Source organism: Procambarus clarkii, chromosome 83 (assembly GCF_040958095.1).
Source record: "Procambarus clarkii isolate CNS0578487 chromosome 83, FALCON_Pclarkii_2.0, whole genome shotgun sequence".
NCBI classification, from domain to species: Eukaryota; Metazoa; Arthropoda; class Malacostraca; order Decapoda; family Cambaridae; genus Procambarus; species Procambarus clarkii.
The window spans coordinates 24,117,928-24,143,802 of NC_091232.1; positions in this window are offsets into that span (position 1 = coordinate 24,117,928).

A 25,875-nucleotide genomic window follows, 5' to 3' on the forward strand; every position below is an offset into this window, starting at 1 on the left:
AGAGAGGCTGCCTTAGGAACTCTGGAGGTGCTCTAGAATAGTTAGCTAACTGGGGACGGGATAACGGACTAGAGAGAGCTGTTTCCCCCGGCCTCGTTAGTTAACTGGGGGGTGGAATAATGGACAAGATAGAGCTATTTCGCCGACCCCCCGTTACAATGTTGGCAGCGGTGTTGAACAATGTTTATGGTAGTGTTCATTTAACATTGTTCAGTCCCACGTGTCTTTTGCCGCTCAGGCGCTATCAGGGAGATCTTGACAGGTGTTTAATATTTGCGAGTTAGCGAGTTTTTTCAGGTTAGGAGATAGTGATTCTCTGGCGTTGTGTTTTAGTGATTTTGTGAGTTGTGTGGAGTTCAGATAATGTTCACCAGAACTTGCGTGTGTAGTGATTTATGTTAGTGATAAGATTTGGTGATTTGGGAACTTAGTGGTGTTGGTAGTGCAGCTCAGCTGAGTGTGACAGGTGACCTCGCATGTCCCAGGGGGACACCCAGCCACCGCTGGTCCCTAGGTCAGTTGAGGAGTGGCAGGTGTAGTTCTTAAGTAGTTTTAAGTGGTGGTTCTGCTCAGATTATTGCGATCGACTGTTTTACTCCATTTGAACGCAATAACCCGAGGTGTACTGGTATTGTACAGCATACTAGGGGGAGGCTTAGTATGTCAGTAGACTTCACGTTGGGGACGCTCAACGTTAGATAGTCTGGTCACAGGGGTGGCAAAAGTTTTCAGTTGTTGACCGGCGGAGAAGCTAGGGAAACACTCTGGGTCACGTAGGTGGCTGTAGGTTAAGGGTGGGAGTAACGGTTAATTAAGTACTTAAGATTAAGAACGGTACAGTTAAGTTAGGCTAGTGTTTTGTCTATTAGTATTGATAATTTTTTTTTGTGGAGATTCATTTAGTGACAAATTAAAAGTAGTGACGAGCTTATTCTCTCTTCTCTAAACTTTACTCTGTTACTGTTTTATGTTCCACCAAGTCAGTATCATTCAGAGTTAATTGGATTATTAAAATTTGAGTGTAGTCGTTGCCAGGAGGAGAACGTTATGATTTGACTGTGTAAACCCCATACAAACTACAGGGTCACACAACATTTTGGGAGCACGGTATTGTCGCCTTTCTGTTCATTCACAGGTTGGAGCCAGAAGAGAGGCGAGGCGCACATACAAAAGAGGGAGACGGCTGCTGTGTACCATACTCACGGGCGGTTATCACCACCACCACGACCAGCCCACTACCTGGAGGTCATGGCTCCACCACCACCACCACCCCGGGGGACCCCAAGATGCAGCCCTCTCGGTCGGTCAACATGGGTCTACCCAGTGGACCCCAGGTCGTTCTGGAGACGACCCCAGACGACCCAGTAAAGATGGAAGAGGAACAATAACGACTCCAGTCTGTCCCACCAACATTGGTCTACCCAGGATGAACCCCAGGACAGACGGACCCCAATGGACCCCAGGTCGCTTGTCAAAGACCCATGGGAGGAGGAAGAGAGAAGGAAAAGAGAAGGAAGAGATAAGAAAGAGAAGAAAGAAGAGAGAAGAAAGAAGAAGATAAGACAAGCTGAGTGAGACACGATGCCTAGTGTCCCTTGCTGGTGTCAGCATCATTGCATGGAGCGTAATTGCAAGACAGGATCGTTTGCCTTAACTGGCCGCCCCTCCTGCAAGCATTGTGCTCTGTTGAGTGATTCTTCCTGTGTCGTGCGGACTTGATGTGGCTGTCAGAAGTGGCTCTCCGAAGGAGGCGTGCTGGAGCAACAGGGAGGAGAAGAGTAGGATGGGATTTCTACTGTTGGCAACTATTATATGAAGGTCTCGAAATTTGTAGTCCCCATAGCTGTGAAAAACCCCAATATACGTCTCTCATGGTGACTGACGTAGGGTCAATTACAGATCAGCTGGGACAACCAAATTCCACGGTCCTGTGCGCAGTTCAAGTAGTAACGGCTTTCTGGTTGACCAAGGGTTGTTATGCGTTAACGACGGAGAAGCGACGGAGGCAGTTGTGTTGAAGAAATGTGGTACAGGATTATCTACAAGACCAAGCAGTGACGTCGCCCAGCCAGAGACAATGGACGTCTGTCTACATATTTCATTTTTAGAGTAGGGTGATGTATATTTGTTTAGCTAGGATGTATTTTTTTTTCGTTAATAAAGTTGTCGCACACAGCTAGCTTGCTTTAGCAGTGTTGCAAAAACTTTATTTTCGGGGAGAAGGGGAGATGTAACATTGTAAAAGTGTTTGGTTTAGTTGTATTTAATACATACATAGAGTACATGAGTCACAGACAGGAATTTGAGAAGGCGCCAGCTTGGTCGGCCTGAGTTTTACACCTCTAACCATTAATGACCTCAAGTGACCTGAGGTCAGATCATGAGAATTTCACCTTGCTTCTGCAAATCTTATAATTGGAGCCTGGTAGCCTTCAAACATGCCGACGTTTAAGGAGTGGCTTGGTAGAGAGCCAGAGGCTATCTACTTGTGGGCGGAGTTAGCTACTAGGTTCCCCAATATATACTCGGAGAACTATCGATTCGAGAGCATTAACGAGACAGAGAAGAACGGCAGTCAGCAGAGCAGAGAAGACGGCCCTAGCAGGGAGGCTGTCGGCCGGCAGGGCGAGACAGTCTCTGTCAACTATAGACCCCCCCCCCCCTCTATCCAGCTATAGGCAGACACTTGAGTTGAGCATTAAGGTGACTTGGTTGTGTTTTACAAGTGTTGTGTGATGATCAGGGGCAGTCAGTTGTAGTGTTCTCAGATTCTTGGAGGATGACTCACTTTACATATATAGATCTTGAACATTGCTTAAATTATAATAGTTATCATGTGAAATATAATTTAATTTATTATTTAAATTGCCTTTGTGTCCCCTAGAGTTTGAGTTGAGGTGAGAAAGCCTCTGTGATTACTGGTTTCATGATTTAATGAGTACATGATAAAGATGGGACATACTAATAATGACCTCTTGATAACATCTTTTGTGAATATTGTGATACAGACAAGTTCCATTCCTTGTCTGGTATATAATGGTCTTGAATGGATGGTGGCAGCATTTCGTCTTCTACTATCTACTCTTCTACTTCTACCTATCTATACCTCTCCCTCCACCCCTCTCTAAACTCTCACTTTCAACTAATGACCCTCCTCGCTCCTCCCACCTCTCACCCCAAACCCTCACTAATTACTTCACTATTCATTTCTTTCCTTTCGTGTCTCTTATACGTTTGTGGCAGTGAAATGTATTCTAGAGTTCTCTCTAGAGTTTCTGGTAGCGGATCAAGTTACGGCGCCTTGTAGTCTTAGCACCTAGGTAGTCAAATACCTAGGTTACAAGGTGTTGAACGAGAGAGGCTGCCTTAGGAACTCTGGAGGTGCTCTAGAATAGTTAGCTAACTGGGGACGGGATAACGGACTAGAGAGAGCTGTTTCCCCCGGCCTCGTTAGTTAACTGGGGGGTGGAATAATGGACAAGATAGAGCTATTTCCCCGACCCCCCCGTTACAATGGGCAGAGTTTCTTTCACCCTATGCCCCTGTTACCTAGCAGTAAAATAGGTACCTGGGTGTTAGTCAGCTGTCACGGGCTGCTTCCTGGGGGTGGAGGCCTGGTCGAGGACCGGGCCGCGGGGACACTAAAGTCCCGAAATCATCTCAAGATATCTCAAGAAGAAGGGTACAAACAAGAATAATACAATCACAGATGAAAATATTTGCAGGTATTATGTAAAAGGACAGTGCAGATATGGGCCCAGAGGCACGGAATGCTCATTCATGCACCCCACGGAAATGCCGAAACTGGTTAGGGAAAGGCAGATGTCGTTTTGATACAGAGTGTAGATATTTTCACCCTAAGCTATGCAAACTCTCAGTTAATGAGAGGAAATGCTATGATCTTCATTGCCCAGATTTCCACGTCAGAGGTACACAGCGCTATATAAGAAAGGAAGTCCAATATAATAGCCCTGAAATTTTTTTAGAGGCAGGCACAAACAGAGGGAGAAACAGACAGGCAGAAACATGGCAGGAGTACGGATGGAGAGGGGGAAATGCCCAAAACTGGACTACGGTTCGTCATCAAGCCCACACATACTACAACCCCCAACTACACAGAGACTACCACACTCCCCAGTATCACTTCCAAAACTGGGCAAACCATTGCCACAACAACACACCCTGGGTCAGGGTAGAGAGGAGGGAGAACTACCAAAACCTTCCAGAAGTGACACACAATATGGACAATCATTCATATTTGCAAACATTCAAGGTTTAAAGCCAAAGTCAAGAAATAAAGTTAAGTTCATAAATGGCCTCCTATTAGAGTCAAACTCAATATTTGGGACATTCACGAAAACTCATACAAAAGATTACATGGATGGTGAAATCTGGATTCCAAATTATAATTTATATAGATGTGATAGAAAAACTAGGGCAAATGGAGGAGTAAGTCTGTATATTAAAGAAGACCTGGTATGCACAGAACTACTAAACTCAACTAATGAGGTGGTAGAGGTACTTGGAATTAAGTTAGAGAAACTAAACCTAATTCTAATATATAAACCACCAGATACAACAGTTGAGGAATTCACAGAGCAGATGCACAAAATAGAAAACATACTTGATAACCTAGCAAACCCAGCTCCAGATATTATCTTCCTTGGAGATTTCAATTTACCGAGTCTAAGATGGAGAATGGCAAACACAAATATCATAGCAGGGAATGACCCGGGAAATAACCAACCACAGGTCAGAGAACTTTTGAGATTCTGTGACAAATTCTCGCTCAATCAACAGATTACAGAACCAACTAGGAATGAAAACACACAAGACTTGTTATTCACAAACAATGATGAACTAATCAGAGACATCACAATCTCAGATACTTCATACTCAGACCATAAGCTCATTGAAGAGCGACCTAGCATAAACAACGGTAGTAGGTCTAAGAGACCCAACAATCGAGAAGGAATATTCAATCAATTCAATTTCAACAATAGGAGGATTGACTGGGAAAAAATAAATGTAGACCTTGCAACCATTCAATGGGAGACGGTCTTAAGCGACAAAACTCCCACATTTTTGGCTGCAAAGAAAAGGCGATAACATCTAGGTCAGAAAGAGCTGTAGAAGAAGCTAAAGTAGTAGATAAAATTGTTGGCCTCGTGGAAGGTCTTACAAACAGAGAGAATGTGTGTGACTACAGGAGAATAGGCAGGTACGTAAAAGGGAAAGATCGACCTTTGAGGATCACCCTAAACGGTGCCAAACAGATGGAAGAAGTACTAAGGAATGCTAGAAAATTGCAAAGTGATGAGGATGGGAAAGGGTGGTTGTTAAGACGAGATCTTTCAAAAGAAGATAGAGAGAGCTGAAACTGAACCTCGCCGAGGCAAAACATTTAAATGAGAGCAGGAATGAAGAAGAAATAAATTCTTTTTTCTACAAAGTGATAGGGGTAGGCAAACCAGTAAAGTGGTACATAAAGGCAAACCAACAAAATCAATAGAGAGAGGGGGAGTGAAGAATAAGGAGAGGGGGAACAAGTTCCTGAAGATGGTACACACCAACATAGATGGAGTGAGATCGAAGATACTGGAGTTAAGTGATGTAATACAGCTGCAGACACCAGACATTGTTGCACTCACGGAGACAAAACTTGAAGATGTAATTTTAAATGAGGTCATATTCCCAAAGAGCTACTCAATTTGGAGACGGGACAGAAGAATTAGGAAAGGCGGTGGCGTTGCTGTGCTGGTAAAAGAACACCTAAAGGTGAACGAAATAATGACTGCCAATCCACAAGAAGTTGACATAATAGCACTAGAGATCTGCCATGAGGATGATAAACTAATGATAATAAATGCATATAGTCCACCGCCAAGCAGCACATGGTCAAAGAAGGAGCTAGATAGTAAACGTGAAGGTCTTATAACAATAATGAGAGAGATTATAGCGAGAGCGGATAACGATAGATCACGACTGTTGATAGTCGGTGACTTCAACTTGAAATCCATAGACTGGGAAGCATATGAAGCTAAAACAGAAGATTTTTGAACCTGTAAATTTGTAGACCTCATCCTGGAAACATTCTTGTATCAACATGTTAAACAAGCTACGAGGATGAGGGAAGGGGACGTTCCCTCCATGCTAGATTTGATATTTACCAGGAAGGAGGAAGAGATATTTGACATTCAGTACCTTCCTCCCTTGGGTAAAAGTGACCATGTCTTTTTGGGAATAAAGTATGCAATGCGTTATAAGCTGGAAGAAAATAAGGAGGTTGAAGCAGTTGAAAAACCAGACTTCAGGAGAGGACATTATGGTGACCTTAGAAATTTTTTTAGTGAGTATAATTGGACAGACTTGATGCTAGGCAAGGAAGTGAATGAGATGTATGGCAAGTTTTGTGAAATATATGATAAAGGCACAAAAAAATTTATACCAAAACAGAGATGCAGAACTAGGAAACAGGATTGGTTCAATAGAAATTGCGAGAGGGCTAGAGACCGAAAGACACAAAAATGGAATCAATACAGGAAGAGGCCGAACCCCCAAACATACCAGCGATACAAAGATGCGAGAAACAACTACACGGCAGTGAGGAGAGAGGCAGAAAGAAATTTTGAAAAAGGGATTGCGGACAAATGTAAAACAGAACCAGGTCTATTCTATAAATTCATAAACAACAAATTGCAGGTAAAGGATAATATTCAGAGGTTGAAAATGGGAAATAGATTCACGGAAGATGAAAAGGAAATGTGTGAAACACTAAACGAAAAGTTCCAAAGTGTGTTTGTACAAAATGAAATCTTTAGGGAACCAGATACAATAAGAATTCCAGAGAACAACATAGAACACATAGAGGTGTCTAGAGACGAAGTGGAAAAAATGCTCAAGGAGCTCGGTAAGAACAAAGCAGCTGGCCCAGATGGCGTTTCACCATGGGTTCTGAGAGAATGTGCATCTGAGCTAAGCATTCAACTTCACCTGATCTTTCAGGCATCCCTGTGTACAGGAATCGTAGCAGACGGGTGGAAACAGGCTAACATAGTTCCAATCTACAAAAGTGGCAGCAGGGAAGACCCCCTCAATAATAGACCTGTATCATTGACAAGTGTAATAGTGAAAGTATTGGAAAAACTAATCAAAACTAAATGGGTAGAACACCTAGAGAGAAATGATATAATATCAGACAGACAGTATGGTTTTCGATCTGGAAGATCCTGTGTATCGAATTTACTCAGTTTCTATGATCGAGCCACAGAGATATTACAGGAAAGAGATGGTTGGGTTGACTGCATCTATCTGGACCTAAAAAAGGCTTTCGACAGAGTTCCACATAAGAGGTTGTTCTGGAAACTGGAAAATATTGGAGGGGTGACAGGTAAGCTTCTATCATGGATGAAAAATTTTCTGACTGATAGAAAAATGAGGGCAGTAATCAGAGGCAATGTATCTGAATGGAGAAATGTCACAAGTGGAGTACCACAGGGCTCAGTTCTTGCACCAGTGATGTTTATTGTGTACATAAATGATCTACCAGTTGGTATACAGAATTATATGAACATGTTTGCTGATGATGCTAAGATAATAGGAAGGATAAGAAATTTAGATGACTGTCATGCCCTTCAAGAAGACCTGGACAAAATAAGTATATGGAGCACCACTTGGCAAATGGAATTTAATGTTAATAAATGTCATGTTATGGAATGTGGAATAGGAGAACATAGACCCCACACAACCTATATATTATGTGAGAAATCTTTAAAGAATTCTGATAAAGAAAGAGATCTAGGAGTGGTTCTAGATAGAAAACTATCACCTGAGGACCACATAAAGAATATTGTGCAAGGAGCCTATGCTATGCTTTCTAACTTTAGAATTGCATTTAAATACATGGATGGCGATATACTAAAGAAATTGTTCATGACTTTTGTTAGGCCAAAGCTAGAATATGCAGCTGTTGTGTGGTGCCCATATCTTAAGAAGCACATCAACAAACTGGAAAAGGTGCAAAGACATGCTACTAAGTGGCTCCCAGAACTGAAGGGCAAGAGCTACGAGGAGAGGTTAGAAGCATTAAATATTCCAAAACTAGAAGACAGAAGAAAAAGAGGTGATATGATCACTACATACAAAATAGTTACAGGAATTGATAAAATCGACAGGGAAGACTTCCTGAGACCTGGAATTTCAAGAACAAGAGGTCATAGATTTAAACTAGCTAAACACAGATGCCGAAGAAATATAAGAAAATTCACCTTCGCAAATAGAGTGGTAGACGGTTGGAACAAGTTAAGTGAGAAGGTGGTGGAGGCCAAGACCGTCAGTAGTTTCAAAGCGTTATATGACAAAGAGTGCTGGGAAGACGGGACACCACGAGCGTAGCTCTCATCCTGTAACTACACTTAGGTAATTACACTTAGGTAATTACAGGGAATAGCTCAACTGACAGCTGAAGCTTACAAGGTCTGCTTGAAGCACTTACCTGTGAGGAGGGGGAGAAAGAGGACCACTCTAGAAACAGAACGCAGACGACTCTACAGGAGAAGGAAAAAAATAACAAAAATGCTTCGACAGACACAACTATCACAAGCAAGGAAAACAAGCCTAAGCAGGGAGATGGAAGAAATAGAACAAACGTTGAAGTGATCATATGAGTCTGAGGAAATGGAATTGGAACAGAAAGCTATACAAGAGATAAGGAAAAATCCGAAATATTTTTTCACATACGCAAAATCAAAATCCAAAACCTTGACCAGTATTGGACCGTTAATTACAAATGAAGGTACGTACACAGAGGACAACAAAGAGATTAGTGAAATTCTAAGAGGCCAGTATGAGGCCTCATGTATGAGGCCTCATGTATGAGGTTTAGCACACCAATAAACAACATGAAAGTTGATGACCCAGACAGCTTCTTTATGAATGACATTCAAGCTGCAGATAATATAACGGATATTACCACAAACTCGATAGACTTTGAAAGAGAAATTGACAATATGCCTATGCACTCAGCTCCTGGGCCTGACTCATGGAATTCAATATTCATAAAGAAATGTAAAGTACCAGTAGCGAGAGCACTCAGCGTAATATGGAGAAAGAGCCTGGATACAGGGGAGATACCAGCAGCACTTAAATCTGCAGATATAGCTCAGTTGCACAAGGGGGGGAGTAAAGCCTTGGCCAAAAATTATAGGCCAGTTGCACTAACATCACACATAATAAAAGTGTTTGAAAGAGTGATTAGGAATCAAATTTCTAGTTTTATGGAAAACAATGAATTGCACAATCCAGGACAACATGGATTTAGAGCGGGAAGATCCTGTCTGTCACAGTTACTCAACCACTATGACAAAATCACAGAAGCCCTAGAAGAAAAGCAAAATGCAGATGTTGTATACACAGACTTTGCAAAGGCGTTCGACAAATGTGACATGGGGTGATAGCTCACAAAATGAGGTCAATGGGAATAACTGGAAAAGTAGGACGCTGGATACTCAATTTCCTGTCGAACAGAACACAAAGAGTAACAGTCAATCAGATAAAATCGAGTCCAAGCGATGTTAAAAGCTCTGTACCTCAAGGTACAGTCCTTGCACCGCTGCTGTTCCTTATTCTCATATCTGATATAGACAAAAATACACGTCACAGCTTCGTGTCGTCCTTTGCAGATGACACAAAAATCAGCATGAAAATTACCTCTGCTGAAGACATTGAAAAACTACTAGCAGATGTCAACAAAGTTTTTGATTGGGCAGCAGAAAATAACATGATGTTTAACAGTGATAAATTTCAGGTACTTAGGAACGGCAAAAATGAGGATCTGAGACATAATACAGGGTACAAGACACAATTGAATCTTCCCATAGTAGAAAAACAGCATGTCAAGGATTTGGGAATAATGATGTCTGACAATCTAACGTTTAGGGAGCATAACCAAGCAAATATCGCATCAGCCAGAAAAATGATCGGATGGATTATGAGAACTTTCAAATCCAGGGATCCCATCACATTGGTTGTACTCTTCAAGTCACTTGTGTTGTCCCGTCTCGAGTACTGCTCAGTACTCACTTCCCCCTTCAGAGCAGGAGAGATTGCTGAAATAGAGGGAATACAGAGAACATATACGGCACGCATAGACGAGATAAAACACCTAAATTATTGGGATCGTCTCAAAGCTCTCCAAATGTACTCTCTAGAAAGGAGACAAGAGAGATACCAAATAATATACACATGGAAAATACTGGAGGGTCAGGTCCCAAATCTACACAGTAAAATAACAACGTTCTGGAGTGAACGATATGGAAGAAAATGCAGAATAGAACCAGTGAAGAGCAGGGGTGCCATAGGCACAATCAGAGAGCACTGTATAAACATCAGAGGTCCGCGGTTGATCAACGTCCTCCCAGCGACTGTAAGAAATATTGCCGGAACAACCGTGGACATCTTCAAGAGAGAACTGAACGGTTTTCTTAGAGAAGTTCCAGATCAGCCGGGCTGTGGTGGGCATGTGGCCCAGCGGTGCGTATGTGGCCTGTGGGTATGTGGCTTGGAGCGGCCAAGCAACAGCCTGGTGGACCAGACTCTCACAAGTCGAGCCTGGCCTCGGGCCAGGTTTGGGGAGTAGAAGAACTCCCAGAACCCCATCAACCAAGTATCTATGGAAAACATCAACATGGAAGCCGTTAACACTGTTCATCTATGCTACTTGTATCAGATGCATCATTACTGAACACATAAAACGATTCATATATGTATCATCTAAATAAGTTGGAGGTAGCATAGGATTGCAAGGGTGATGCTCAGAGCTACAACTGGATACGCTCGCTGTATCGTCCTCATAGGTGCTGTATCACTTGCATCCGACCTTTGTGTTAGGTCCTTATTGCGCCTAGCTTTACCAATATTATGACCCTCATGTTCTTCAAACAATAAGGTATGAATTTCACCAATAAAGCGCTATCTTTCAACACCGCGTCTGTCAGATGTTTGGGAGCCAGAAGCATGTGCACCACCCATGGTTGCTCACTAAGAAATAACCCAGTCAGCAGCCCTTGGGCTATCTTGAGGATACCTTGAGATGATTTCGGGGCTTTAGTATCCCCGCGGCCCAGTCCTCGACCAGGCCTCCACCTCCAGGAAGCAGCCCGTGACAGCTGACTAACACCCAGGTACCTATTTTACTGCTAGATAACAGGGGCATAGGGTGAAAGAAACTCTGCCCATTGTTTCTCGCCGGCGCCCGGGATCGAACCCGGGACCACAGGATCACAAGTCCAGTGTGCTGTCCGCTCGGCCGACCGGCTCCCTTAACCACCGTGCTTCTCGGAGTTTATTGAGAAATTCGCCCCCGGTGTGCATAAAATGAAGTGTTCCCAAAAAATTATTTTTTCTTCGTAAAATGATAAATTCCCTTCCCTGAACATGTCTATGTCAAAATAAGTACCAAATTCCACTTACTTTGGCTGTAGGGACATGGACAAGATGCGCTGTGACGTCATCAGGGCCTGGTCGCCCGTGCGTGACTCACCCAGTCGCGCGGGCCATTCAAGCACCGGGTGTGGCCACAAATATATTTTCAATTATTTGTTTTATGTATTTCCAATGCGGTTTTATTTGTTTTTTTTATCGTATATGATGCATATTTGTGTCTTTACAATATGTATACAGTAGAACATTCATAATGTTCCATGGAACTGTGATACATGTGTCAGTAATGTGTCCACAATAAATGTTTAGTCGCAATATTACCTGTTAAAATCACTAAAATTACGATATGTACAGTTTCACACACTATTTACACAGTAACACACTGTATTACACACTCAGTACTTCGGAAGTGAGTAATAATCAACGAAGTAGCCCATGGTACACAGCGTGACTTTGCTCTCAGTGCACCAGGTACAGATAAATTTTCACTTCCTGTTTCTTCATTCTGTGTGCTTGCAAATAACGCACTCACGTACACCCTTGGCTTTAGAACTCGTAGGTTGTATGTAACCAAGCTTGTAAAGCATAAGGTAGTATTCAAAAGATTATAGGAAAAGATCAATTTGTAAGGTAGTCTTGAAAAGATCGCTTTGTATGGTCCCACACAGGAAGAGATTCAGCTTACCTCAAGAGTGTCCATCAGTCAGGAAGAGATTCAGGTATTCTTGAAAATATCTATGGAAAACACCACCATGGACGCCGCTAACACTGTTCATCTATGCTATTTGTATCAGATGCATCATCACTGAACGCAGAAAACGATTCATGTAAGTATCATGTAAATAAATATCATAGGATTGCAAGAGTGACGCTCAGAGCTACAACTGGATATGCTCGCTATATCGTCCTCATAGGTGCTGTATCACTTGCATTCGACCTTTGTGTTAGGTCCTTATTGCGCCTGGCTTCCCCAATATTATGACCCTTAAGTTCTTCAAACAATAAGGTTTGAATTTCACCGACAGAGCATTATCTTTCAACAACGCGTCGGACAGGTGTTTGGGAGGCAGAGGCGCGTGCGCCACCCATGGTTGCTCATTCAGTACTAACCCAGCAAGCAGCCCTAGGGCATTCTGGGATTTTTTCCCAAGATGGCTGCCTCTCACTGGAGGTTCTAAGAGTCCGTTTCGTACACAACCAACTTCGTACACATTTAGAATTGGTTACGAAAAATCAAAGCGAGTTTTCTCGGTTGGCGCAGTTTCCCGCTGACCAAGAAAACTCGGTTGGCACAGTTAAGTGGTTAATGCTCTCGAATGGGCATTCTGGGAATTTTTTCCAAGATGGCTGCCTCTCACTGGAGGTCCTAAGAGTCCATTTCGTACACAACCAACTTCGCACACATTTAGAGTGGGTACGAAAAAATAAAAAACAGTTTTGATTTTTTTAAAAGAGCTTCGGCAGAAAGCTGCGCCAACCGAGAATACTCGGTTGGCGCAGTTATGAGGTTAAAATGTGGTCTGAATGTGTTTCAGAACTAGACTTTGAGGGGTTTGAGCCTGGATCTGAAGTGTCTATTGTTGAGGAAATTGTTACTCTGGGCTGGAAATTGGGCTCGAAGTTGGATGGTGCTGATGAGGAGTTGGTGTAAAAACACAGCGAAGAACTGACCACCGAACTCCTAGCCCCTAACAAGGAGCAGCAACAAAAGGCAGATGAGGAAATGTTTTCAGGGGAGGAAAAGGCAGTATGGAATGCCCCTTCCACAACAATTAGGAAATGGTGTAGACTGTGGGAAGAAATGCAAACTTTTGTCGAAACGACTCATCCAGAACAAGCTCTAGTAGGCCATTGCATCAACTTTATTTAATGACACTGTGATACCTCAACTACAGACAAGTCAAAAATGAAATAAAATTCAAAATGTTTATTCATGGAAAAAGTACATACAAAGAAGATAAGTTACAAACATAATGTTTGATTTATAGATAGAGCTAGTACATACAATACCTAAAGCCACTAATACACAGAGCGTTTCGGGCAAGATGAGGGGGAAAAAAACACTTAGACTAAAGCTTAATCCTTAAGGTCAGGATTGGCATTACTGTTCAGAGTTTTAAATATATAGAGTACACATGAGAGGATGTGCAGTGACTTAATATCTAACATATTTAAAGACTTTAGTAAGAGTACCAAGTGCTGTCTGGGGCCAGAGTTTGATATTGTTCTAATAGCAGTTTTGTGTTAAGTAATTAGAGGACGTAGATGAACGTAGAACAAAATGTTACGACAAAGGGAAAAACAATCTTCTATGGATAGATTTTTTGTGAGAAAATCAAGCAGTGAGCCACAGGCAGGTCCTAGTGGTATGCAGGCAAAACATGCCAGAGAGTGTACCGCAAAGAAGTCATTACTGGCTGATGTTATAATGGAAGAAGACTCCCCTTCCAAACACTAACACCTCTCCCTCCTCTCCCCTGCCCCCCTCCTCACCGTCTGCCATACGCTAACAAGAGTCATCAATAAAGATAAGGGAAAACTTATACATATGTTAGTACTGAAGATTTGGGTGAATTAGGTATAAAATTTACTTTCAGCTTACGAACCGCCTCTGGGAATGGATTAAATTCGTAAGCTGAGGTACCCCTGTATTAGACTTTGGCATCAGTCAGTGTGAATGAAGTTCTATGCCTACCGGGTACCACGAGCCAGAATCTGACCCCCACAGAGAGGCACAAGGAGCAATAGCCTACAGAAACCCCTGTAAGGTTGGAGGAATTATGTCTTCCATTGACTGGGTTATGCATCCAGTAAGGTAAGCACCCCAAAACAAACCCTTATTCTGGTGAAGAAATTGTTGCAGAAAGCCAAAATAGTGGACAGAACTCCTCAACCAAAAATGAGCACAACGTTACCACATCACCGCGTAGCTTGTCTGCACAGCTCCCCCCTCCCTGGAAGGGGGAAGGGGAAGCCCCAGACCCTCATGCCAGATACCCACACCTCAGTTCTGAGGCTGGATGTCAAAATCATGCAACAAAAATTGCCGACCGGAGGGAGGGAGGGATGCCGAGGAGCCTCAAGGTTGCACCCAGATAATGGTGTTTCATTACATTCAACACTGGTTTTCTAGGAGAAGGCCCTTCAGCTCCTCAGAGCTACTTACCCAAAGACAAAAATAAAAATGGACTTACCCGGGAGGTGGTCGGCACTCGCTCCTCAACCCGAAGTCAAGACAACTGGCTGCAACCGCTGATACAAAGCGACACAGGCCCGACTAGGCCCAGGAACACTGACCAGGTAGCGCGTAGCCAGGACCCTGTTCGACCACCAAAAACCCCGCGCCCAAATGTCAGCCTAAGACATGGTACTGAAGACGGCAGCAAGCGCAGCAAACTTATGAATATTGTGGGCACGGGGATAGACCGCAGGCTGGCTGGACCGAATAACCCTGCGGACGACCTGGGAGATCTGAACCCTGGAACAAGGAAGAAGGGGAAACTAGGTCAACCCAATAGCACATCTCCGGACACAGAAGCCTTGGGACACGATCTGGAAGATCCTGTGTATCGAATTTACTCAGTTTCTATGATCGAGCAACAGAGATATTACAGGAAAGAGATGGTTGGGTTGACTGCATCTATTTGGACCTAAAAAAGGCTTTCGACAGAGTTCCACATAAGAGGTTGTTCTGGAAACTGGAAAATACTGGAGGAGTGATAGGTACGCTTCTAACGTGGATGAAAAATTTTCTGACTGACAGAAAAATGAGGGCTGTGATCAGAGGCAATGTATCGGACTGGAGAAATGTCACAAGTGGAGTACCACAGGGTTCAGTTCTTGCACCAGTGATGTTTATTGTCTACATAAATGATCTTCCAGTTGGTATACAGAATTATATGAACATGTTTGCTGATGATGCTAAGATAATAGGAAGGATAAGAAACTTAGATGATTGTCATGCCCTTCAAGAAGACCTGGACAAAATAAGTACATGGAGCGCCACTTGGCAAATGGAATTTAATGTTAATAAATGCCATGTTATGGAATGTGGAATAGGAGAACATAGACCCCACACAACCCCGGGGACCCCTGAGCAGTGCGCGGTGTCACAGGCACCAGAGCAGAGCGCGGTGTCACAGGCACCGGAGCAGAGTGCGGTGTCACAGGCACCGGAGCAGAGCGCGGTGTCACAGGCACCGGAGCAGAGCGCGGTGTCACAGGCACCGGAGCAGAGCGCGGTGTCACAGGCACCGGAGCAGAGCGCGGTGTCACAGGCCCCGGAGCAGAGCGCGGTGTCACAGGCACCGGAGCAGAGCGCGGTGTCACAGGCACCGGAGCAGAGCGCGGTGTCACAGGCACCGGAGCAGAGCGCGGTGTCACAGGCACCGGAGCAGGGCACAGTGTCACAGGCACCGGAGCAGGGCACAGTGTCGGGGGCGCCGCAGCAGAGTGCGGTCCCTGGCAGAGGGACACAAACAAAACAAGGCCCCAAAATCTGCTGGTATTACAAATGGGCTACCTGTAAGCATGGGGAATCGGGAAGAACAAATGGAACATGTACACACGATCACCCTAGAAAGTGCAGAAACCTCCTCAATACAGGTAAATGTACCAAAAGCTGTGAATTCTTTCATCCAGAAATTTGCAAGAACTCTTTGGACAGGAAAGAGTGCTTCAATGCTGAATGTCCAGCTTTTCATATAAGAGGTACCAGGCGAATAAAACCGACAGACTACCACTATGAAAACAGCCACTACTCCATCGACCGGGATAATTTTTTAGCAAGAGGAGGAGGAGAAGAATGGCTAAAAATGACCAGACTCTACCACCAACTCGATCAAATGCTAGAGAGGACGCAAACACAGTGGCCTCCTTATCAGAGCCTCAGATATTAACACCAATTAAAGCATCCAGCACTTCCACTAACACGATAACATCATTTATATTTGCCAACATCCAGGGTATAAAAACACGCAAATCCAACAAAGTTCACTTTATAGATGGTCTCCTTCATGAGGCAAATGCAGTGTTTGCAGCCCTAATGGAAACTCACACAAAGGACTACCTTGATGGTGAAATATGGATCTCAGAATACAATCTCTTCAGATGTGATAGGAAACACCGGCTTCAGGGTGGGGTCAGCCTCTACATCAAAGACACACTCATCTGTACTGAGCTGCTAAACACCTCAAATGATATGGTGGAAGTGCTGATAGTCAAAATAGAGATCCTAAATGTAGTTGTTGTCCTTGTATATAAGTCACCGGAGGCAAACCCTCAGCAGTTTACAGACCAACTAATGAAAATAGAGCACTGCTTGGAAAACCTCACAAATCCAGCTCCGAACATCATCCTGCTTGGGGACTTCAACCTACGGCACCTGAAATGGAAGCACCTGGCTAATACAGTAATATCAGAAAGAATACCAGGAAGTAGCCTAAATGAACAGGCACATGCAAATGACCTGCTACGGATATGCGATAGGTTTGCCTTAAACCAGCAAATAGTAGAACCAACTAGGAAGGAGAACACGCTGGACCTCATTTTCACTAATAATGATGAGTTGATCGGGAACATAATGATTACAAATACCTGTTACTCAGATCACAACTTAATTGAAGTTCTGACAACCATGGGGAATGGACCTTCAAAACCAGTCCAGATTCCCGGTGGAGGAGATTTCAGCAAATTCAACTTCAATAATAAACGGATAAACTGGGAGCAAATAAACCAGGACTTCACAGAAATAAACTGGGAAGAACAGCTAGAAAATGCAAACCTGAACCAGTGCCTGGAAAAAATAAGCTCAGTAGCACTAGAAATATGTTCAAACCGCATACCCCTAAGAAAAAAGAGAAAGAGATGCAGATTGGAACAGGAACATCGTTCCCTATATAGGTGAAGAAAACGAATCGCGGAACAACTTGAGAGTCGCACCCTATCTCAAGAACGGCGAAGAAGGTTAGGTAGAGAAATAGAAACAATTGAACTCAAGCTACAAGAATCATACAAAACCCAGGAGAGGCAAAGAGAGCAAAAGGCCATCAGTGAAATAGAGAGAAATCCGAAATATTTTTTCTCCTATGCAAAATCAAGATCAAAAACCACATCTAGTATCGGGCCCCTCCGAAAGGGAGATGGAACTTTCACCGATGACAACAAAGAAATGAGCGAGTTACTGAGGAAGCAGTACGACTCTGTTTTCAGCGAGCCATTAAATGCACTAAAGATTGATAACCCAAATGAATTTTTCATGGATATGATACCAACATCAAATCACATATCAGACGTCGCCCTATCCCCACTAGATTTTGAAGAAGCCATAAACAGTATGCCTATGCACTCTGCACCAGGCCCGGATTCTTGGAACTCCATATTCATCAAGAACTGTAAAAAACCACTATCGCAGGCCCTTCACATTCTGTGGAGACAAAGCCTAGATACTGGCGTTATCCCTGACATACTAAAAACAGCAGAGATAGCACCACTCCATAAAGGAGGAAATAAGGCAGAGGCAAAAAATTACAGACCGATAGCACTAACATCGCACATCATAAAAATTTTTGAGAGAGTGCTAAGAAGTAAGATCACAAAATACATGGAATCACAGCATCTCCATAACCACGGACAACATGGTTTCAGAACAGGGCGCTCTTGCCTGTCGCAGTTGCTGGACCACTATGATATGGCATTAGATGCTATGGAAGACAAACAAAACGCTGATGTAATTTACACAGATTTCGCAAAAGCTTTTGATAAATGTGACCATGGTGTTATTGCACATAAAATGCGTTCAAAAGGAATTACCGGGAAAATAGGCAGATGGATCTACAATTTCCTGACTAACAGAACCCAATGTGTAATAGTCAACAAAATAAAATCCAGCCCATCAACCGTGAAGAGCTCAGTCCCCCAGGGTACTGTGCTTGCTCCAGTACTTTTTCTCATCCTCATATCGGACATAGACCAGAACACAACCTATAGCACTGTATCATCCTTTGCAGATGACACTAGGATTTTCATGAGAGTTGGCAACATAGAGGACACGGCAAACCTCCAGATGTAGATCAGGTCTTTCTATGGGCTACAGAAAATAATATGGTGTTTAACGAGGATAAGTTCCAGCTCATGCGCTACGGAAAAATTGAAAATATAAAAACAGAAACCACGTACAAAACTCAGGCAAATCATAACATAGAACGAAAAGGCAATGTAAAGGATCTGGGTGTACTCATGTCGGAAGACCTTACCTTTAAAGAACACAATAAAGTAGCCATCACAACTGCAAGAAAAATGACAGGTTGGATAACAAGAACTTTTCACACTAGAGATGCTATACCGATGATGATACTTTTCAAAACGCCTGTGCTCTCTAGAGTGGAGTACTGCTGCACAATGACAGCCCCTTTCAAAGCTGAAGAAATTGCTGACCTAGAGAGCGTGCAGAGATCCTTTACTGCTAGAATCCACTCAGTAAAACATCTAAATTACTGGGACCGACTAAAGAGCCTAAATCTGTACTCCCTTGAGCGCAGGCGGGAGAGATACATAATAATTTACACGTAGAAAATAATTGAGGGGCTGGTCCCAAACCTGCACACAGAAATAACACATGAGACCAGAAGACATGGCAGGATGTGCAGAATACCCCCGTTGAAAAGCAGAGGTGCAACAGGTACTCTGAGAGAGAACTCTATCAACATCAGAGGCCCGAGACTGTTCAACACGCTTCCACTACACATAAGGGGCATAACTGGCAAACCCCTCACAGTGTTCAAGAGAGAACTGGATAAGCACCTCCAAAGGATACCTGATCAACCAGGCTGTGACTCATACGTCAGGCTGCGAGCAGCCGCGTCTAACAGCCTGGTTGATCAGTCCAGCAACCAGGAGGCCTGGTCAACGACCGGGCCGCGGGGACACTAAGCCCCGGAAGCACCTCAAGGTAGCTCAGGGTAGGTAGGTAACCTATATATTATGTGAGAAATCTTTAAAGAATTCTGATAAAGAAAGAGATCTAAGGGTGGTTCTAGATAGAAAACTATCACCTGAGGACCACATAAAGAATACTGTGCGAGGAGCCTATGCCACGCTTTCTAACTTAAGAATTGCTTTTAAATACATGGATGGCAATATACTAAAGAAATTGTTCATGACTTTTGTTAGGCCAAAGCTAGAATATGCAGCAGTTGTGTGGTGCCCATATCTTAACCCTTAACATGCTCGGGGTCTAATATCCTGCCATCCCCACAGGCGCATGTCATTTTGAAAAAAAAAAATTTTTTTTTTTTTTTTTGCTAATCTGTTAAGTTCTGTTCACTGATCACGGGAAAAATAAATAAAAAAATTCTATTGTACTTACTTTTGTTGCAATAGAGCCGGAAAGCTCGGTGATGACGTCACAATCTGCATGTTCGCTCATGCAGTACACGCCCCAGAGGCGTTGCACGCGGTCCTCAAACAGCCAGAGTTGCCACAAATATATTTTCGCGCTATTTATTTACAACGTCTAGGCGCATTTTATCCAATTTTTTTCACTAATTGTGTTTCAAATACTGTTTGAACATATTTTGTATCAATAATTGTTGCATATTTGAGTATACACAGGCGCACACAAATGTTTTCAATTACGGCAATATAATATGTCATTACAGTCTATTATATTGTATGTTCTGCTTGTATTTGTATATATTTACACACACGCACCCGCTATCTGCTTATATGTTTACATATTTACACACTCGCACACGCTATACACACTTTGAAGCACACTTAGAAGTTTTCTAGACTGTGGTAGTCATTGAAGCAGTCGACAGCACATAATGGGATACCACACGTTTCACACCATGTTTGCACAAGCTTCCGTTTCTTGTCTCTACGTGTCGTTGTTTTACACACCAAGCAATCGCGTTGGGCTATTGCACGCTTCCCAGCTGGTGGCAAATACTTGAGTCTGTGTGCTAGGAAGCCTTCAGTGTGAGCGAGGCGTGGAGTACCAGCATGCTGCAACAGTGGGTTTATGATGGGCCGCTGAATACCTGGGACATCTTTTGCAAACTTTCCTAATAACTGTATTGCAGCATCAAATACAAAGTCACGGAAAGTGGGCTTATGTCCAGTTCTCACAAGGTACATGTTGAAACAGTTCAGCATGCTCATGTCCACAAGATGGAAGAACACTTTTTTCGTCCACCTACATGTCTTCCACACACACTCTGCAGTGCCAATCATCATGTCTGATTTATCAATCAACCGCATGTTGATATTATAGTCTAAAACACAGTCTGGCTTATATAGTGGTGCATTTGTTTTATGGTTCACTTTCCCACTGTTCACCATTGATCCATCATGAATTGTTGTCAACAAGTTCACCTCTCTTTTGTCTTTCCACTGAACTGACAGAATGTTATCACTTTTCCTTCTCTGACACTCACCAACTGCAATGTCGTTGTCAAACACAGGCATTTCCCTTCGTTGTGGCTTTACTGTACCAACCAATCCGGTTCTATTTTCTAGCAAGAACCGAGCTAGCAAGGGACTTATATAGTAATTATCCGTGTATAAAATGTGTCTCTTGTTCATCCACGGAGCCATGATGGTCTTCACTACACTCCCCGAGAATCCATGTTCGTTGTTACCAGGAATGTCTACATCACTAGCCGAGTATTCAATCATGTGTAACATGTATCCTGTCTCACAATCACAAAGAACAAAAAAATTTCAGGCCAAATCGGTTTCGTTTTGAGGGAATGTACTGTTTGAATGGAACACGTCCCTTGAAAAGTACGAGAGATTCATCAACCACCAGCTTCTGTGCTGGTACGTAAAAATCTCTGAATTTTCCAATAACATCGTTCATGTAGTGCCTCACTCGCCACAGTCTATCATCAGGTGTTCGGTCCTGAACACTTCCAAAATGTAGACACCTGAGGAGTATCTGAAACCTGTCTCGTGACATATGTCGGAAAATCCGACACCATTTAATAATCATACAGATAATAGCTGTATTGTATAAACAAGTTACCCATAGAAAACGTAACTTGTAGTGGAATTACCGTCTAAAGAAAACGGGATATCATCACCACACACTATTATAATTCACCACCTATTATGGTGGGAATTATTCTTAAATACATTAGTCTTTGGACTTTACCATCATAAAAACATCTTATATAAATTAACTTAATTATCAATATTAAAGTAGAGTAAATGTGACCCTTCTATCACTTTCTGAAATCTGGACAATGTAGGCCAGGCGTCAGTGGGGAAGGAGGGCAGCCATTGTTTGTACTAGACCAGAGGCTCACGGGAGCAAATTCGGCTCCTGTTAATTTTACTTGGACGTAGTGTTATGGAAACCAAAGGTGTACCATTATCAACACGCTGTCTACAAATTCAAGTTAAGTGTTCTTTCCGAAACCCATGTATCTTTCATTTATGGCCATTAATGTCATTATATAGGGTGAACCAGTTAGAGCACGACATAGCCTCAAACTAAAGGTAATTAAGCCAGGACTTTATTGTTCCATGTATAGTGTTTTCTCTGATATAACTTGTCATATATAGGATTCTGGCTTTACGGCTAGCGCCCTTTTGACAGGTCAAGACGAGGAAGCAAGGACTTTGTGCACCAGTTACTGGGTGATGGAAGCTACCTCAAAGAGGATAATTTGGTGTCTACACCCTAGTTATACCTGGTGGACTAGCCTGCTGTACTATAAGATAAGGAACCTCTTCAATGTATGTAGTCTATTACTGTAGTTTGATTGGCTGCATATATATTCAATTAATATAAACCCCCCTAATGTGTAGAGGATCGATTTGTGAGATTAAGAGATTATTGCAGAAATACAGTCCACTTATCATTATACAAATTGCTATCGAAGTATATAAATTAACGTAAATATAAATTCATATAAATTAAATAAATATAAATCTCACAGGTCGGTTCCCACAACATATATTTCCCGAATAAAGGTGTTGGTATTGTATGGTCCTTGCTCCAATAGTCACTTATTGCATGTTTGTGACAGTACTTCATCAACAAACAGAGTGCCAAAAACACATACATTTCCGCAACTGTGGTATTTTTCCAACGCTGCAGTCGTGAAGATTCTGTGATTTCCCTCTCAATCAGGTAAGCAGCATGCAGGTTCGTTTGGTGTACAATGTATTCCATGAGTGGTTCATCATAGAATGCTGTAAAATATTCCATCTCAGCCATGTCCTCACCTTGATTAGGGAAAAGGTTTGTAATCCCTACATCTTTATCATCAAAGTGAGGAATATTAGGAATAAAATCGTCACCATCACTCCACTCAAGTACACCAGGCGCCCTGCGAGATGCAGAGGAAAGACGGCGAGGAAGCGATGCATACCGGCGACCAGGAGCTGAATACCGTCTGCGAGAAGCACGGCGGCTACGTGCACATGAGGTGGGTGCACGTGAGGTGAATGCACGTGAGGTGGATGCACGTGAGGTGGATGCACGTGAGGTGGATGCACGTGAACACGAGGGTCTTGGTCCCTCATGTGGTGCCATGCGGTGGCGCTTGGCTGGGCGAGATGCTGCTGACGCGACAATTTCTCGCCCAGTTACACCACTGGTACCAGCCACAGGCTCAATAAAACTATGATCTGAGTCACTAAACCCAGAAAAGGAGTCACCTCCCTCTGACTCGTCACCCTCAAACAGAAAATATCCACAGGAACTGTGAGGTCGTGGTAGAATTGGGGTAGAAACTGGCCAAGGAGGCATGGGTGAGCGTAGAGGCCTCGCCATGGCATGGCGAACATTGTCACTCTCACTGCTGCTGCTACTATCACCCGACAACTGTGTATAATCCTCATCGTTGTCTGAATCATCAAACACACTTTCTTCACCTTCAGAGAATAATTTGTGGGATATTTGCTCTGGGGTGAGGGATTGAGTGGTGCGTGCCCGTGAGGCGTTTGACCGTGCGCTCGCCATGGTGACTCTCGCTAAACTGAGGCCTCCCATGCCTTCGGTTCGTGAGCGGGAATTTTTTTCAAAATGGCCTCTGTTTACTATAGCCCCTGGGCAGCGTATGGGACCCCCAGCTACACTGCGGGCCATTCAAATCGTACGCGGTACCCATAATCGTCATATGACGTGAAGCGCAGTTGACTGGTAAAACGATTTACACTTCATATGACGTGATGCGCACTTTAAGGGTTAAGAAGCACATCAACAAACTGGAAAAGGTGCAAAGACATGCTACTAAGTAGCTCCCAGAACTGAAGGGCAAGAGCTACGAGGAGAGGTTAGAGGCATTATATATGTCAAAACTAGAAGACAGAAGAAAAAGAGGTGATATGATCACTACATACAAAATAGTAACAGGAATTGACAAAATCGATAGGGAAGATTTCCTGAGACCTGGAACTTTTAGAACAAGAGTTCATAGATATAAACTAGCTAAACACAGATGCCGAAGAAATATAAGAAAATTCACTTTCGCAAACAGAGTGGTAGACGGTTGGAACAAGTTAGGGGAGAAGGTGGTGGAGGCCAAGACCGTCAGTAGTTTCAAAGCGTTATATGACAAAGAGTGCTGGGAAGACGGGACACCACGAGCATAGCTCTCATCCTGTAACTACACTTAGGTAATTACACAGATAATGGCAGAGAGCCGCAACTGGACACAAAACATGATGCACCCCCCAGCCTAACCAACCATCAACAACCCAAGGACTACTCCAGAAAGCAGGAGTCCCATTCTTTGCCATAAAAGGAGACGGCTGCAATTGAACAAACCTACTACCAGGACCAAACCGGCAGAAACCTCTGTGCCAGAGGAGAGCATGAAGCTAACAGACCCGACCCCCAGAGGCCAATTCCAACAGGAAAAAGAGCCTTAGAGAAACAATCCTTAACCCAAGGGACCACTACAAACGGAGGAGGAGAGAGAAAGGAAAGCACCCGATCCAAAGACCAGGATGACTCAGGTAGCGAGTGAACAGGCCAGAGGTGAAATAATGCACGAGACAGCTTGCGGAACGGTAGAGAAGTTAAATCGACCCCAAACACAAGCTGTAGTGGCTCTGCCAGCGCCGCACGATAAGAAGCGACAGTATTAGGTCTAAGATGACGGTCCTGTAACAACCACGAAAGAAAAGACAACACCACAGCATCAGAAACCTAAGTAAACCTACGAAGGGATAAGAAAAACTGAAAGGACCGCCAGGAAACTTCATACTGACGCCGAGACAAAGCACACACGTGGGACACCATCAAAGAAGCCACCTGCTCACCATACAAATGGTGATAGACTCGAGTAAAAAAATACCAGACACGAAGACTCGAGGGGAAGATCGAACCAGCCATGTAGCAGACTGGGGAGATCTCCTGAAAAAGGCAGAGGGCAGGAAGACCCCCAGGTTCAGACACAGAGCAAGCAGCCCCTGAAACCAAGGCTGGGTCGGCCACCAAGGGGCCCAAGAGGACTACTCTCCCCCTGGTAAGTCTTCTTCTTCTTGTTGATAGTAGGTGCAGTTTGCATGAAGGGTTTGTCCTCCCGATGACTGCACCAGTACTGATGTTGTTGGACGCGTTTATGTTGAAGATGATCGGAGCTACCAAGGTGCTTGTTGCGTTGTGCTGTAGATAGAGTCTCCCTGGTAAGTCTCCTAGCGAGCCAGGGGCCTGGAGCAACAGCGGAACAGCGGGGAAGAGGTAAAGGTAACCCCACCTCGACCAGTCCTGCCAAAAGGCATCGACCCCGACTGCCTCGTAGTCGGGGAAAGGAGCCACGTATATGTCCCTTTGTTCGTATTCCACCCGCGCTAAAGAGTTTGTCTTTATCCACCCTGTCAATTCCCCTGAGAATTTTGTAGGTGGTTATCATGTCTCCCCTTACTCTTCTGTTTTCCAGGGACATGAGGTTCAGCTCCCTTAGCCTTTCCTTGTAACTCATTCCTCTCAGTTCCGGGACCAGTCTGGTGGCATACCTCTGAATCTTCTCTAACTTTGTCTTGTGTTTAACTAGGTATGGACTCCAGGCTGGAGCTGCATACTCCATGATTTATCTTACATAAGTGGTATACAGGGTCCTGAACGATTCCTTACACAAGTTTCTAAAGGCAGTTCTTATATTGGCCAGTCTAGCATATGCCGCTGATGATATCCTTTTGATGTGGGCCTCTGGGGACAGGTTCAGTGTGATATCGACCCCCAGATCTTTCTCTCTATTTGACTCATGTAGGATTTCACCTCCCAGATGGTACCTTGTGTTCAGCCTTCTGCTCCCTTCGCCTAATTTTATTACTTTACACTTTCCTGAGTTGAACTTTAGCAGCCATTTTCTAGACCATTCCTCCAGTTTGTCCAGGTCGTCCTGTAGTCTCTGTCTATCTTCATCCGTTTTTATTCTTCTCATAATTTTTGCGTCATCAGCAAACATTGAGAGGAAT